Source organism: Nycticebus coucang, chromosome 11 (genome assembly GCF_027406575.1).
Source record: "Nycticebus coucang isolate mNycCou1 chromosome 11, mNycCou1.pri, whole genome shotgun sequence".
Lineage (NCBI taxonomy): Eukaryota > Metazoa > Chordata > Mammalia > Primates > Lorisidae > Nycticebus > Nycticebus coucang.
Window position 1 is genome coordinate 78185239 of NC_069790.1, and position 14484 is coordinate 78199722.

Genomic DNA, 14484 nt, shown 5'->3' on the forward strand with positions numbered 1-14484 from the left:
CACCACCTCTGATATATGTGGCTGGCACACTAGTCCTTGAGCCACAGGTGTCGCCCCTTGGATGTCATCTTTTCTTTCTCTTGCCTGATGGCTCTGGTGAGGATTTTCAACATTATATTGAATAGAAATGGTGACAGTGGTGTCAGTGACCTTTGTCTTGTTCCAGTTCTTAGGAGGAGTGGTCTCAACATTTCTCCATCCAGTATGATGTTAGCTATTGGTTTGTCACATATGGCTTTTATAATTTTAAGGTATGTTCTTCTTTTGTCTAGTTCTTTGAGGGTTTTTATCATGAAAGGATGCCGGATGTTAGCAAATGCTTTTTATACATCTATAGAAATGATCATATGGTCTTTGTTTTTGCTTCTGCTTATGTGGTGAATCATGTTTATTAATTTGCATATGTTAAATTGTACTTGCATCCCTGAGATAAAATCTGTTTGATCATGGTAAATTATCTTTTTGATGTGTTGTTGAGTTCAGTTTGCTAACACTTTAATGAGGATTTTTGCATCTGTGTTTATAAGGGATATTGGTCTATTTTGTGTGTGTGTGTGTGTGTGCATGCACGCGCATGTGAAAGAGAGAGAGAGAGAGAAAGATTTTCTGGCTTTAGTGTGAGAGTCATACCAGCTTCCTAGAATGAGTTAAGGATTCCCTCCTTGATGTTATGGAATAATCTCTGTAGGATAAGTACTCATACTTTGCAGGGCTGGTAGAATTCTGCTATGACTCCACTTGGTTTCAGGCTTTTTTTGGTGGAGAGATTTCTTATTATTGCTTCTTATTATTGCTTATTATTGCTATTAAGCAATAATAAGAAATCTCACTGCTTATTATTGGTCCATTCAGAATTTCTATTTCTTCCTGATTCAGGAAGGTTGCCAGGGAGGTTGTATGTTTCCAAGAACTCATCTATTTGCTCTAGATTTTCTAGTTTGTTTGCATAGAGGTTTTTGTAGTATTCACAGATGATATTTTGTTTCCTTTTTCATTTCTGATTGAGCTTATTTAAGTTCTTTCTCTTCTATTTCTGATTAATCTGGGTAGTGGTGTATAGATTTTGTGTATCTTTGCAAAGAACAAACTTTTTGTTTCATTGATCCTTTTTTGTTTGTTTCCATTTCATTTAGTTCCCCTTTAGACTTCGTTGTTTCCTTACTTTGGTTGGCTTTGGGTTTGGTATGTTATTATTTTTCTCGTTCTCTGAGATGTGACCTTAGGTTGTTAATTTGTGGTTTGTCTTTTTGATGAAGGCATTGAAGGCTATGAATTTCCCCCTTAGGGCTTTTGCTATACTCCATGGATTTTGAAAGTTTGTGTCCCCTTTGCCATTCAGTTCAAGGAATCTTTTGCTTTCCATCTTAATTTCCTCATTAACCCAAGGATCATTCAGTAGAGGATTGTTTAATTTCCATGACTTTATATAGAGTTGAGTGTTTTTCTTGGAATTGATTTCTAGTTTTATTCCACTGTGGTTTGGGAGGATACATGGTATAATTTTGATTTTTGAATTTACTGAGACTTGTTTTGTGTCCCAACATATGATAAATCTTGGGAAATGTCTCACATGATGATAAGATTGTATATGCAGTAGTTTGGGATAGAATACCCTGTAAAGATATGTTAGATCCATATGTTTTAGAGTCTTAAGTCCTGTGTTTCTTTATTCATTTTATGCTTTGATGACCTACCTAATGCTTTCAACAGAGTCTTGAAATCCCCCCAAATTAAGATCCTATTTTGTATTTCTTTGCTTAGATCTTAAAGAATTTGCTTTATGAATCTTGAATCTCCTGAGATTAGTGCATATAGATTTAGGATTGTTATGTACTAAATTAGGATTGTTGAATTTCTGATTTTAGCCTTCTATAATGACCCCGTTTGTCTTTTTTTTTTAACCATGGTTGGTTTAAAGTCTATTTTATCTGACATGAGAATGGCTACGCTTGTTCCAGTTTTTATTTCCATTTGCATGGAATATTTTTTTCCATCTCTTTATCTTGAATCTGTGTGTGTCTTTGTGGGTTAGATGTGTTTCTCAGAGATAAGAAATACTTGGATTTTGTTTTTCTATTCATTCAGTTGGTCTATGTTTTTAAGTGGGGCATTCAGACTGTCTATGTTGAGTGTTAGTATTGATAAGTGGGATGCTGTTCTGTTCATCATGTTAGATGATACCTTATTGTTGGTTTTTCTTCTTGTGTTATTGTTTTATAAGATTTATGTGCTTTAACTTTTGAGTGTTTTTACACTGGTTGGTAGCTATCATGCTGTTCCAAGCACAATGTGCTTTTGGGCATTTCCTGTAGGGCAGGTATAGTAGTGACAAATTCCTTTACTGTTTTCTTGTCTGGAAAAGTCTTTATTTTTCCATCATTTGTAAAACTTAGTTTTGCAGAACACAAAATTCTTGATTGGCAGTTGTTTTATTTAATAAGACTAAAAATGGGATCCCAGTCCCTTATGACTTGTTAGGTCTCTGCTGAGAAGTTTGCTGTTACCCTGACTTTCCTTTTAAGTGAGTTGTTGCTTTCATCTTACAGCTTGTACAATTTTTGAATTCAATTGGACTTTTGCCAGTTTGATGGTTATGGGTATTGGAGATGGCTTGTTTGCTGTGTATCTTCTCATTGTTCAATGACCATCTGTGTCTACATATCTGAATTTCTGGCAATACCAGTGAAGTTTTCAATAATTCCCTCAAATAGGCTTTTCATGCTTTTTGCTTTTTCTTCTTCTCCCTTTGAGATAGCTACAAGTTATATATTGGTTCATTTCACATAACCCCATATTTATCTGAGTGATTGTTAATTCTTCTTTATTCTTTTTTTAATATGTCTTTTACTGAATAGGTTAGTTTGAAAGCCTTGTCTTCAAGCTCTGAGAGTATTTCTTCTGCTTTCTCTAGTCTACTGTTGAAATTTTCTGCTGCATTTTGTGTTTCCATAAATTATTATTTCATTTCTTGAAGTTCTGTTATATCCTTTCTTATGCTACCTTTTTCTGTAGCAAGTTTCTTATATTTTTCATTCATGTCTGAAGTTTTTTTATTTTGTTTTTATTTTCAACTTTCTCTTCAATCCCATTCATCTTGTTTGCCATCCATTTTCCAAATACCATTTCTGATGTTTCCACAATTTCCTTTTGGTGGGGTCCATTGCTGTGGATTTATTGTGATCCTTTGGGGGTGTTGAGCTAGCTTGTTTTTTCATGTTACCAGGATTTTTTGTTGGTTTCGTCTCATCTGAAACCTCTTCCTTCAGCTCAGTGCTGATAGGATTGTGGTACATCTGTTTTTCTTGGCTGGGAACTCTCCTACTTAGTAAGAATAAGAAGAAATCCTTGGAGAATACTTTTGAGTCCTAAATCCACAGGAGAGGGCTGGAGGCACGAAAAGCCTGTAATTTAGCTATTCTTCTGTGTCATTTTGTTCCCCTGTGGTTGTCACAATCCAAGCTGGGGCTGAGGGTATTTGTTTGAATTAGTATTTTGGTCCTCAGGCCACTGTTGAAATCTTGGGCAGAGGGCTGGGCAAGTCCCTCTCCACCAAGGCGGGTGGCATGAACCTGGCTGGTGCTGGCAGGTCATAGAACCTTGGTGGGTGCCTGGCTTTGTTTCAGCACTGCTGTTGGTGGTGAGGTGGGTCACAGGAACTTGGCAGGTGCCCAGGTATATCTCAGGATTTTGGCTGGTGCCTTGGAAAGTCATAGGACCTTGCCAGGTGTCTAGATGGGTCATGAGACCTTGGCCAGCACCTGGATGGGAGAAAAATGTCTTCTAGTATAATATGTGGCATGTAAAATCATTGACATGGTTGTAGCCAAAGTTAATTTTTGCTCTTTTGTGAAGCAAAGATGTGCAAAACAAATTAAAAAGATAAATACAATTTGAAAGAATATTTATATGATTTAGGTACTAGTGATTTTTCTCAGTTTCCATTTCCATAAACCTGACTACACATCTGCCATTAATTCTAAAAAAAATTAAGTAAATCTTATTTTCTAGGCTTAGTCATATTGTTCATAAATAGTTGTAATTTAGTTTCTTCCTTTCTAAAAACAATTTTTTTTTGTTTGTTTTTGAGACAGAGTCTCACTATGTCAACCTGGGTAGAGTGCTGTGGCATCACAGCTCACAGCAAACTCAAACTCTTGATCTTAAGCGATTCTCGTCCCAAGTAGCTGGGACTCCGGGTGTCCACCACAATGTCCGGCTATTTTTTTGTTGCAGCTGTCATTATTGATTATAGCTGCGCTGGGCTGGGTTCAAACCTGCCAGTCTCGGTATACGTGGCCGGCGCCCTACCCACTGAGCTACAAGCACCGCCAGTTTTCTCCTTTCTAATAGTTATATTTCAAACTCTTTACATATCTTAAGGAATTGGCACATAAACTTCCTTCTGAATGGGTAGCTATTTATTATAGTAGGATTTAGTTTTAATAGTTTGTTGGCAACAAGTCTCAGTTAGTCTTCTGAATATGAAAAAACTTCAAAATATTGGTATAAGGTTTTTTAAAAAAATTTTGTTTCCTTCAGATATTATTATAATTATTATTACTTTATTTGCAGTGTATCAAAGATCTGGAAGGAAACTGAAAGGTAGTTGAGTCCATCCAATTGCTATTTGAGTCAACTGATATCTGTTTTGAAAATTCAGTTTGATTTTCATCTGTTCTGCCATGCACACTGATACCAAGGTAAAGGAAACTGACTGATGTATCATGTGGAGATTATTACACAAATAATGGAAACAAAAATGATCACTTTTGGACCCCCTCCCCAACCCCAGAGAGAGCAGCTGAGGCAGTAGGCACGGCTGCAGGACCAGCTAAGATGGCAGAGGTTGGGCTGGGTCCTGGAGATGGGACATAGGTAAGTGGGGCTGTTACAAATAACCAAAGGGTAAGAACAGTGCACAACCAGGAGAGAAAGCTAAGCGTCTGTTACCCTTCAGGAGGAAGGCTTCGAGAGCCTATTGGGAGGATGGGAGCTGTTGGGAGGAGTGTGCTGGTGAGAGAGGAAGCCTCCCAGCTTCTGCTGTTAGCAGTGTGAACCAAAGTGTAAAATCAGGAGGTGACCTGAGAAGTGGTAGAATAGTGGTTCTTCACTTTGGTTACATATAAGAATTACTCAGAGAGCTTTGAAAAATCCTAATATCCCAGTTCCTTGCCTCACTCTGGGCGGGGGACACAGGCATGATAGTTTTTAAGTTCATTGGGTGATCCTAATGGGTAGCCACAGTTCAGAGTTACTAGTATAGAAAATATACTTATATGATTTCTATCCTTGAGTCAGTAGAAAGGCTATGTGACATTATATGAAGAGATGAGATGAAGCTACTTGCCTCCTTTACCCAGAAGCCCTAATAAAGGTACTTTATACTTCAGGCTCAGCTTTCAGTAGCACTTGTGCTAATTCTGACCAGGTCCAGGAGCTGTATTAGGAGCTCAGTTCTCATAAGTTGGTGGGGGAACTGGAATTAATTTTGTCACCCTCTGGCCAGCCATGGTGGCTCATGTACTGAAGGCTGGGGTGGGAGAACTGCTTGAGGCCAACAGTTTGAACAGCCTGGGCATCATAGCAAGACCATATATCTATAAATTAAAAAATATTTTTTACCCTCAACATACAATTCTACCTCTGAGTATCCCCTTTCTCAAAAAGCTGTCCCTTCCCCTACTATCCTCATGACTTTCAGTTTCTGGACTTCATTTCTCTATCTGCTGGAACTAGAGCTATACTATGTGTTTCAGCCAACTTTACTGGGCCCCTCTTCTTGCTACAACTGGGTTGTAATCCTTTATCACTGACTGCTAGCTGAGAGCTTACCTGAAGTCTGATGGACCTCACTATCAGACACCTCTGGTGTCAATTACATCATGAAAAGAACTGAGATTACCAAGTCCTTGGGGATAATTGGATTTGTACTGTGGGCCCTTCCCATAAGGCCAGTTCTATAGTAGGGTTATTTTTAGTAGATGGACCATCCCAGTTGCTTGGGCTACCTGTCATTTCCCACTGACCTCTGTTGCCTCCACACTGTAGCCAACAGTCACAGCTCAAGCAGTCAGATCAAAATCATGCCATGCAGCTGGTGTAAAGGTGAAACCTTAGCACTTTAGAGGGGGTTCTGATGTTTTAGTGACTAGAAGTCGGTAAGAAGGTACTTGAGACATGGTACTCCTTTATGAACTCATCCCCTGGAGTCACCAAAAAGGCTTCTGGTGGAAAGAAAGGGCTAGAAATAAATAAGATATGAATTATGATGGTATCAGGAGGAATTGGAAAGGAGAGGAGTGGGTGCTCTGCTTGGAGAATTGTTTAAGGCAACACTGACAAAAGTATGCCTGTTGAGGCTCTGACTGACCTTCCCATACCCACAGTGAAATCAACATCACTTATCAATTTCAACATTCTTGGCTGCTACACTCAGACTGGGCCTTAAATCTCTCAGCCTAACATTCCAAGTATTGCTACCAATCAATCAGAGTTGTTGCACTAGCTGAAAACTATTTGCCATCCTTGGTCTAAATAAAGAAGCACTTTTCTTCTTCCTGGACAACCTATACAATATAGGCATGCATGGATGATAGGAAGTCAGCACAGGAAACCAGAGAAGAGATGAAGCCATGCTTTGGAAAAGGAAACTAATTTCTTAAAGTCTTATAATTTAATACTTTTTCTATTTTGCCTAATTCACACAATTCTTGTTTTTCTAAATTCACATTTCCCCAGTGCCATTTCCTTTGGTGTGGCCTCTCCCATAATACTCTTAACCCTTCTTCTTTTTTTCCAGATTGACTGGTGCTCTCTTGAACTGAAAAGGAACATGGCTGCCTGGAAATCCCTTCTGACTCCCAGGCAACCTGCCAAGTTGAGACCAAGGACAGAAAAGGCAACTCAGGGGTCATGTCATTCAAGAATGTCTCTCCATGCTGAATGGTCATTTATCCCATTTTGAATCTAATTTGTGATCCTTTCTCAACCCCCTGCAAATACTTTAGATTCTGTGGGCACCAAATGTTCCCTGAGCATGTCAAACAAAAACACAAGTAAAAGAACAGAAGGTTGACATTTCACCCAACCCTATGGAACAGAAAAGAAAAACACTGGAAGCTGAAAGATTGCTTTCAGTGCATGGAGTTCTGGGAAGGTTAGATTAAACTAAGTGTTCTTACTAGCCCTTTAAAATCTACCAAGTACAGCCTGGCTTCCATCCCAAATCTCCAACTGTTGGGAAAGCACATCCATTTGGATATCCTACTCTCACTTACGAATGTCACTCCCATTTTTCTACTCACCCAAAATTGAACTCTTGGAGCCATCATTAACATTGCTTTCTTCTTAATTTGCAGCTTCTAACTGCCTCCATGCCCCCCAAAAGTCCCCTCTCCACATGTCTCTAGTCAAAATATTAAGGGGTACAAATATTTTTGATTCATGGAGAGTTTGTATAATGCATAAGTCAGGGCTTTAGGTGTGCCTGATAGCAGAATAGTGTTCAGTGTACCCAGTAGGTAAGTTTTTATTCTACACCTCCCCTTCCACCCTCTTCCATCTCGGTTCCCAGTGTCCTTTATATCTCTTTGTACCTGGGTATACCCATTGTTTAGCTCCCTCTTTTTTTTTTCTCAACTAAAATACAAATGTTTATTTAAATAAAGAAAACTATTGTAAAAATATTACTCTTCAAGTTTATCTGCAGAGAGCCATGGCTACAGATGCGTAGCTTGGTATGGGAGTGACTATAAATTCTTAGGTTTAGAGATGATACCATCTGGATACCTTTGCTTGAACTGTGCAACCACATCTGGGTCTAATAGGTGAATCCCATCCAATTGGTTTCCAAGGGTGATCCAGTTGGGTTGCACATTGTGTGGTCGTCCGAATAACTCAATTTTGCGTGTACCAGGGGATAGTCTCTCAATCATGCCATAAAGTCCATTCGTCTTGCCAGCTCCCTCTTAATAGTGAGAACATGTGGTATTCAGTTTTCTATTCCTGAGATACTTAGGATAATGGTCTCCAGTCTCATCCAAGTTGCTGCAAATGATATTACTTTACTCTATTTTAGGCTGAGTAGTACTCCATGGGGTGTGTGTTAGTTTAAACCTAGAGAAGGAGTTCTGATGTCAAAGGGCAGGAAAGAGGAGTGTCCCCAATCCAGAAGAGAGAGAATTCATGTTTCCTCTGCCTTTTTGTACAATCCAGGGCCATCTGTGGACTGGATGGTATTCTCTCTCATTGTGTGAGGGTGGGTCTTCTTACCCAGCCTGCTGATTCAAATGCCAATCTCTGCCAGAAACACTTTCCCAGCCACTCCTGGAAATAATGCTTCACCAGTTGTCTGGATATCCCTTAATCTCATCAAGTTGATAACTAAAATTAGCCATCATAACCATCAAGGCTACTTTTATCCTTCCTTTTAGCATTCTCATTGCTTTTCTCTCAGAAGTCCCAGGTCCTGTCCTTGTCCATCATGTACCAGATTCTAATACCCATGTGACCCTACACATACCCTTTTCCAACCCCATCTCTCAGAGTTTCTCATTTTTTGAAACAACTATAATGTGCCTTTTGGAACTTACTGTTCACCAGCAGCAAATTTTCTCTATGCTCAACTTCTCCTTAGAATGTTTTCTTTCTCATCTTTCTTTTTCTGAAAGTTGACTCTCTCTTCCCTGAGGACACAGCTGGCCTTGCACCTTTCTCCAATCATGGCTGCTTTCTCTTCCATATCCCTCTGGCCAGCTGGTCTGGAGAAGAAGGGTTAGTGTCCTCTGGGCTCTTGTTGCTGCTTCTAGACTATTCCTCCCATTCCTCTCTAAAAACATCCATCTTTGATATTATGTCATTATATTGTGCTGCACATTACTGTTCTTGTCACAGTAACCTATGAACCCACTGGTTACATTCCATCTTCCCTCGGAGATTCTATCTACTGACTCATTGTCAGCCTCCCTAATTTCTTCCTATTATGGTTCTTGAAGCAGCAGGATAATAAACCCTCCCAATACATTGACTCCTCAGTTCCATGACCTCTCCAAAGGTCATACTGTAGTTCTCATTTTTAGCAACTTCTTTGACCTGTCAAATGATGAATGTCTAGTCATCATTCTCTATCTTCCTACCTTACTTTCTGTATTACCTGGACTCCAAGAATCTTCTAAAACACCAAAACCTAAAATTTATTGTTCTAACCACATTTTACTGACAAGTTCTCCCTTCTTTTTTATAATTTCCAGCTTTATTGAAGTATAACTGAAAAATAAAATTGTATGATTTTAAGATGTAAAACATCATGGTTTGATCTACATATATTTTGTGAATGCTTACCACAATCTCATAAGTGAATATATCTATCACTTTACCTAGTTATCCTTTTTTGTTATGTTCTGTTTTGTTTTCCTTTGTTTTGTGGGGAGAACATTTCAGCAAATTTCAAGAAAAAATTCAGTATCGTTAACATAGTCACCATGCTATATATTAGATACTCTGAACTTACTCATTTTATAACTGAGAGTTTGTACCCTTTTCCCCCACCTCTCTGCCCCTGGTAGCCACCATTCCTCTCTGTTTTTATGAGTTCAACTTTTTTAGATTCCACATGTAAGATCATGCAGTATTTGTCTTTCTCTGACTTATTTCACTTGGCATAATGACCTCATCCATGTCATTGCAAATGAGAGCTCCCCTCTCATCCCCATTTACCTCTTTACTCGGACTAATTCTATAGTCACTCATTGTATTTATTCCCTTGCTTATAGCCTCAATTCCTTTGCCCCTTTCTCATTTTTTTTGTTTTCCTTCATGTTAAAGTATAATTTGAGGCTTGGCGCCTGTAGCTCAGTGGTTAGGGCACCAGCCACATACACCAGGGCTGGCAGGTTTGAACCCCAGCCCAGGCCTGCTAAATAATGACAACCACAACCACAACAACAAAATAGCTGGGCATTGTGGTGGGCACCTGTAATCCTAGCTACTTGGGAGGCTGAGGCAAGAGAATTGTTTTAGCCCAAGAGTTTGAGGTTGCTGTGAACTGTGATGTCACAGCACTCTACTGAGGGTGACATAGTGATACTGTCTCAAAAGAAAAAAAAAAGGATAATTAAAAAAAATTTAAAAACCTGACTCCGAAACAAATGCTAATAAATGTAGGTCAAATATTTTATTTAGTTCATTAATTAATGAAGGAATTAAGAAGTTATGACTGGTTCAAAGAACATTTAAGAAATTAGGTATATATAGGCAATGCTAGGATAAAAATTGCTAGATTAGATACAAAACTGGTTACTATCCAATACGGCCATAAATTATGTGTTCCACTAGGCAGAAATTATTTGATTTTCTACTGGACCAAAAAACTACAACTTAATATGCAGTTTCACATATTTCCTAAATGTATAATCAATAGTGAACAGTGAGTTTGTTTTAGTATATTCCTCAGGACAATCCATGGGTGGCTTTCCTACCCAGTGACACAGAAGGATATGAAACTCATTTTTGCCTTATTTGAATCTCAGCCTTAATCTGGCTAAATCCAACTTTTAAACTATGCTGTACTTGTACCTCACAGCTAAACATGTGTGGAGAAAAGCAAAACTGATATTCTGGCTTCACATTCACATTGCTGGTTTGAAGAAGTCTCTTACTACTGCATAACAACTGTGGTCTACTCACCTTTTCCATTTGTGCTCACACCCTCCTGGGTGGTTACGTCACACTTTTTGTTCCTTCAAACCTCCTGCACCTCTTTTCCTATCTCTGCTCTAAGACAAAGATTTTGTATCTTATTTCATTGAAAAAATTTAAGTAATAAAAAAATCCTACACAACTTTGGGCTTTTGGCTATGTTGGGGGACCAGGGCTGGACTTAAAATTTTTACCTTAAACAACCCAAAAGTGAGACAAAATATATAAGAGAACAGATATCAGGCATTTGATAATAGGTAGCACAATCCAGTGATCTCTGAAAGAAAGGAACCAAAGAGATGAAACTTATAACCTCCTGAGCTTACAGTGCAGAGAAGTCTGTAGGCCACAGTGCCAGAAGGAAATTATAAAATAAAGCCTTATAGTCTTTCTGGGATGAGGGAACATAAACTGAAATTTGGGGAAGCCAATGTGCATGGTAAAATAATAGTAGGGAGATGCCAACAAAAAGGCTCTGGTGATCTGTGGAGAAGATCCCACATCTTGGGCTGGGCACTAATTTGTACATTTTTATATGGAAACTATTCAAAGGTTGGGGCTGGGAAGAACACAGGAACAGAGGAGGTGGAATAATCCCTAGGACTCACTGAGACAAATTTGTGTTTGTACAAGCCAGAGTAGAGAGATCTCCTGATATATATGACAAATGATAATGCCCTCAGAAGTGTATTGCCTTAGCAATTGGGCTAAATTACTCCACCCCTAGACTAAAGCCTTGAAAGGATCCATCTAGTTCCAGGTAACTCAACATGATCTACAACAAATCCCAAGAAAGTAAAAGCAATATATTAAATCTGACACCAATAATGTAAAATTCACAACATTTAGCATCTAATAAAAAATAATGCAGGAATGCAAAGAAGCTAGAAAATGTGACCTATAACTAGAAAAAAAAGTCACTAATAGAAATGGCCTAAAAAATTACACAGATAATAGAATTAGCTAACAATTATATATACACATTTATTACAAATATACTCTATATAGACAAGAATGAAAGAAATGCATGAACATCGTGAAAGAAATAAAAGATTAGAGAGACCAACATAGATCTGGTAGCACTAAAAATACAGTATCTAAAATGAAAATACACTGGATGGCATTAACAGCAGATTAGACATAGCAGAAAAAAATAAGTGAACTTAAAGACATAGCATTAGACACTACTCAACTAAACACATGGAGAAAAAAAATCCAAAAAAATCGAACAGAGCATCAGTGATCTGTGGTAAAATATCAAGTATAAATTAATACATAATTTAAGTCCTAGAAGGAAAAGGAGTTAAGAACACACAGAAAAGAAAAATTGAAGAATAGCCAAAAATTTCCCAAACTTGATAAAACTATAAATCCACAGGTCCCAGAGTTTTAATAAATCCCAACATGAAGACAAATGGCACAGGATACATCATAATCAAATTATGAAACTCAATAAAAAAGAGAAACGAACTTAAAGCAGTCAAAAGAAAAAATATGCATTTTATATAGACAAGAATAAAAATAAGAAGTACAACAGACTTGCCTCGGACTTGCAAGCCAAATGATATCTGTAAGATTCTGAAAGAAAAAGGCTGCCAATCTAGAATTCCATACTAGCTAAAAATATGTATCTTTTGAAAATTAGATGAAACCCAAGAGAATTAAGGCATTTTTCTTTTTTTTTTTTTGGTAGAGACAGAGTCTCACTTTATACCCCTCGGTAGAGTGCCGTGGCATCACACAGCTCACAGCAACCTCTAACTCCTGGGCTTAAGCGATTCTCTTGCCTCAGTCTCCCGAGTAGCTGGGACTACAGGCGCCCGCCACAACGCCCGGCTATTTTTTTTTGGTTGCAGTTCAGCTGGGGCCGGGTTTGAACCCGCCACCCTCGGTATATGGGGCTGGCGCCTTCCCAACTGAGCCACAGGCGCCGCCCTAAGGCATTTTTCTAAACAAAGACCCACACACAAAGGTTCAGAGCAGTTTTATTTGTAATAGCTGAAACCCAGATATGCCCATATGTCTAATAACAGGTGAATAAGCATATAGATTATGGTACATGAGGTAATGATACATGAAACATGGGTGAAATTCAAAATAATTATGAGTGAGAGAAGTCAGAGAAATATGAGTGCAGACTATATGATTCTGTTTACCTAAAATTCTAGAAAGTGCAAGCTAATCAATGCTCACAGAATGTAGATCAGTTCCTGCCCAGGGAAGCAGATGTTACAAAGGGAAATGAGAAAATATGGTGGGAGGTTGTGTATTATTTTGATTGTTCTGATGGTTTCATAAGTGTATACATATGTCAAAGTTTACCAAATTATGTAATTTAAATTTTTGCCCCTTATTTTACGTAAATTACACTTCAATAAAACTATTGATTAAATTAAGACTCAAGAAAGACATTTTCAGGCAAACAAAAATAAATAATTTTTTGTTAAAGGACCTATGATAAAAGAAATATTAAAAGTTCTTCAGGTGGGAGAAAAATAACATCAGATGGACTCACAAATTGTGGTACATGTATACCATGGAATATTATGCAGCCTTAAAGAAAGGTGGAGACCTTACCTCTTTCATGCTTACATGGATGGAGCTGAAACACATTCTTCTTAGTAAAGTATCTCAAGAATGGAAGAAAAAATATCCAATGTCCTCAGCCCTACTATGAAACTAGTTTATAGCTTTCATATGAAAGCTATAACCCAATTATAGCCTAAGAATATGGGGAAAGGGGAAAGGGAGGGGAGGGGAGGGAGGAGGATAAGTAGAGGGAGGGTAATTTGTGGAATCACACCTGCGGTGCATCTTACAAGGGTACATGTGAAACTTACTAAATGTAGAACATAAATGTTTTAACACAATAACGGAGAAAAAGCCAGAAAGGCTATGTTAATCAGTGTGATGAAAATATTTCAAATTATATATAAAACCAGTGCATGGTACCCCATGATTCCATTAATGTACACAGCTATGATTTAATAATAAAAAAAAAAACATTTAGAGTAAAATGTAAAAGGGAAGAAAATAATATGCTGTGCTAACATCAATGAAAAAAACCTGGAGTGACTTTATTACCCCCCAGAAAACAGATTCTGGAATAAGAAAAATTACAAGAAATACAGGATTATTTCATATTGATAAAAGGGTGATTGATTTCATGAGGATGTAAAAATCCTAGTAAATGTCAATTCCAGACGTAAGAACTATTAAGGCCATTAAGTAAAAAACATATGATTTCCTTAAGTATGAAGTTTGACAGTTGATATCTCTAACATTTCACTTTGACACTTCTTGTTTAATCTTTATTGTGAAGGTACATCATAATTCTTTCAAATGCACAATTTGGCTTGTGATTAGCTTTCAAAATTTTTGTGAAACCACGGATAAGTCAGAAATTTATGTTGTTTTTCAGTATGCCTTCCATTGTGAAACCAATGGCGTGTAGACAGCTCGAAATATCAATGAAATGTTTGGTAAGGATATGGCTAAGGAATGCACAGTATGTTGATGGTTTGAGAAGTTTCATTCTGGTGATTTTAATCTTGAAAATGAGCCACATGGGTGACCTGAGATCAAGATGGATAACAATGAGCTGAAAGCTGTAGTGGAAGTGAATCCATCTCAACCTCGGTATGAATTAGCAGCAAGGTTTGACATTACTATTCCAACAACATTGGGCCATTTGAAACAAATCAGTAAGGTAAACAAGCTGTATAGATGGGTTCCGCATGAATTAAATGAGCATTGGAAGAGAAATTGTCTCAAAGCTTGCTTTTCTTT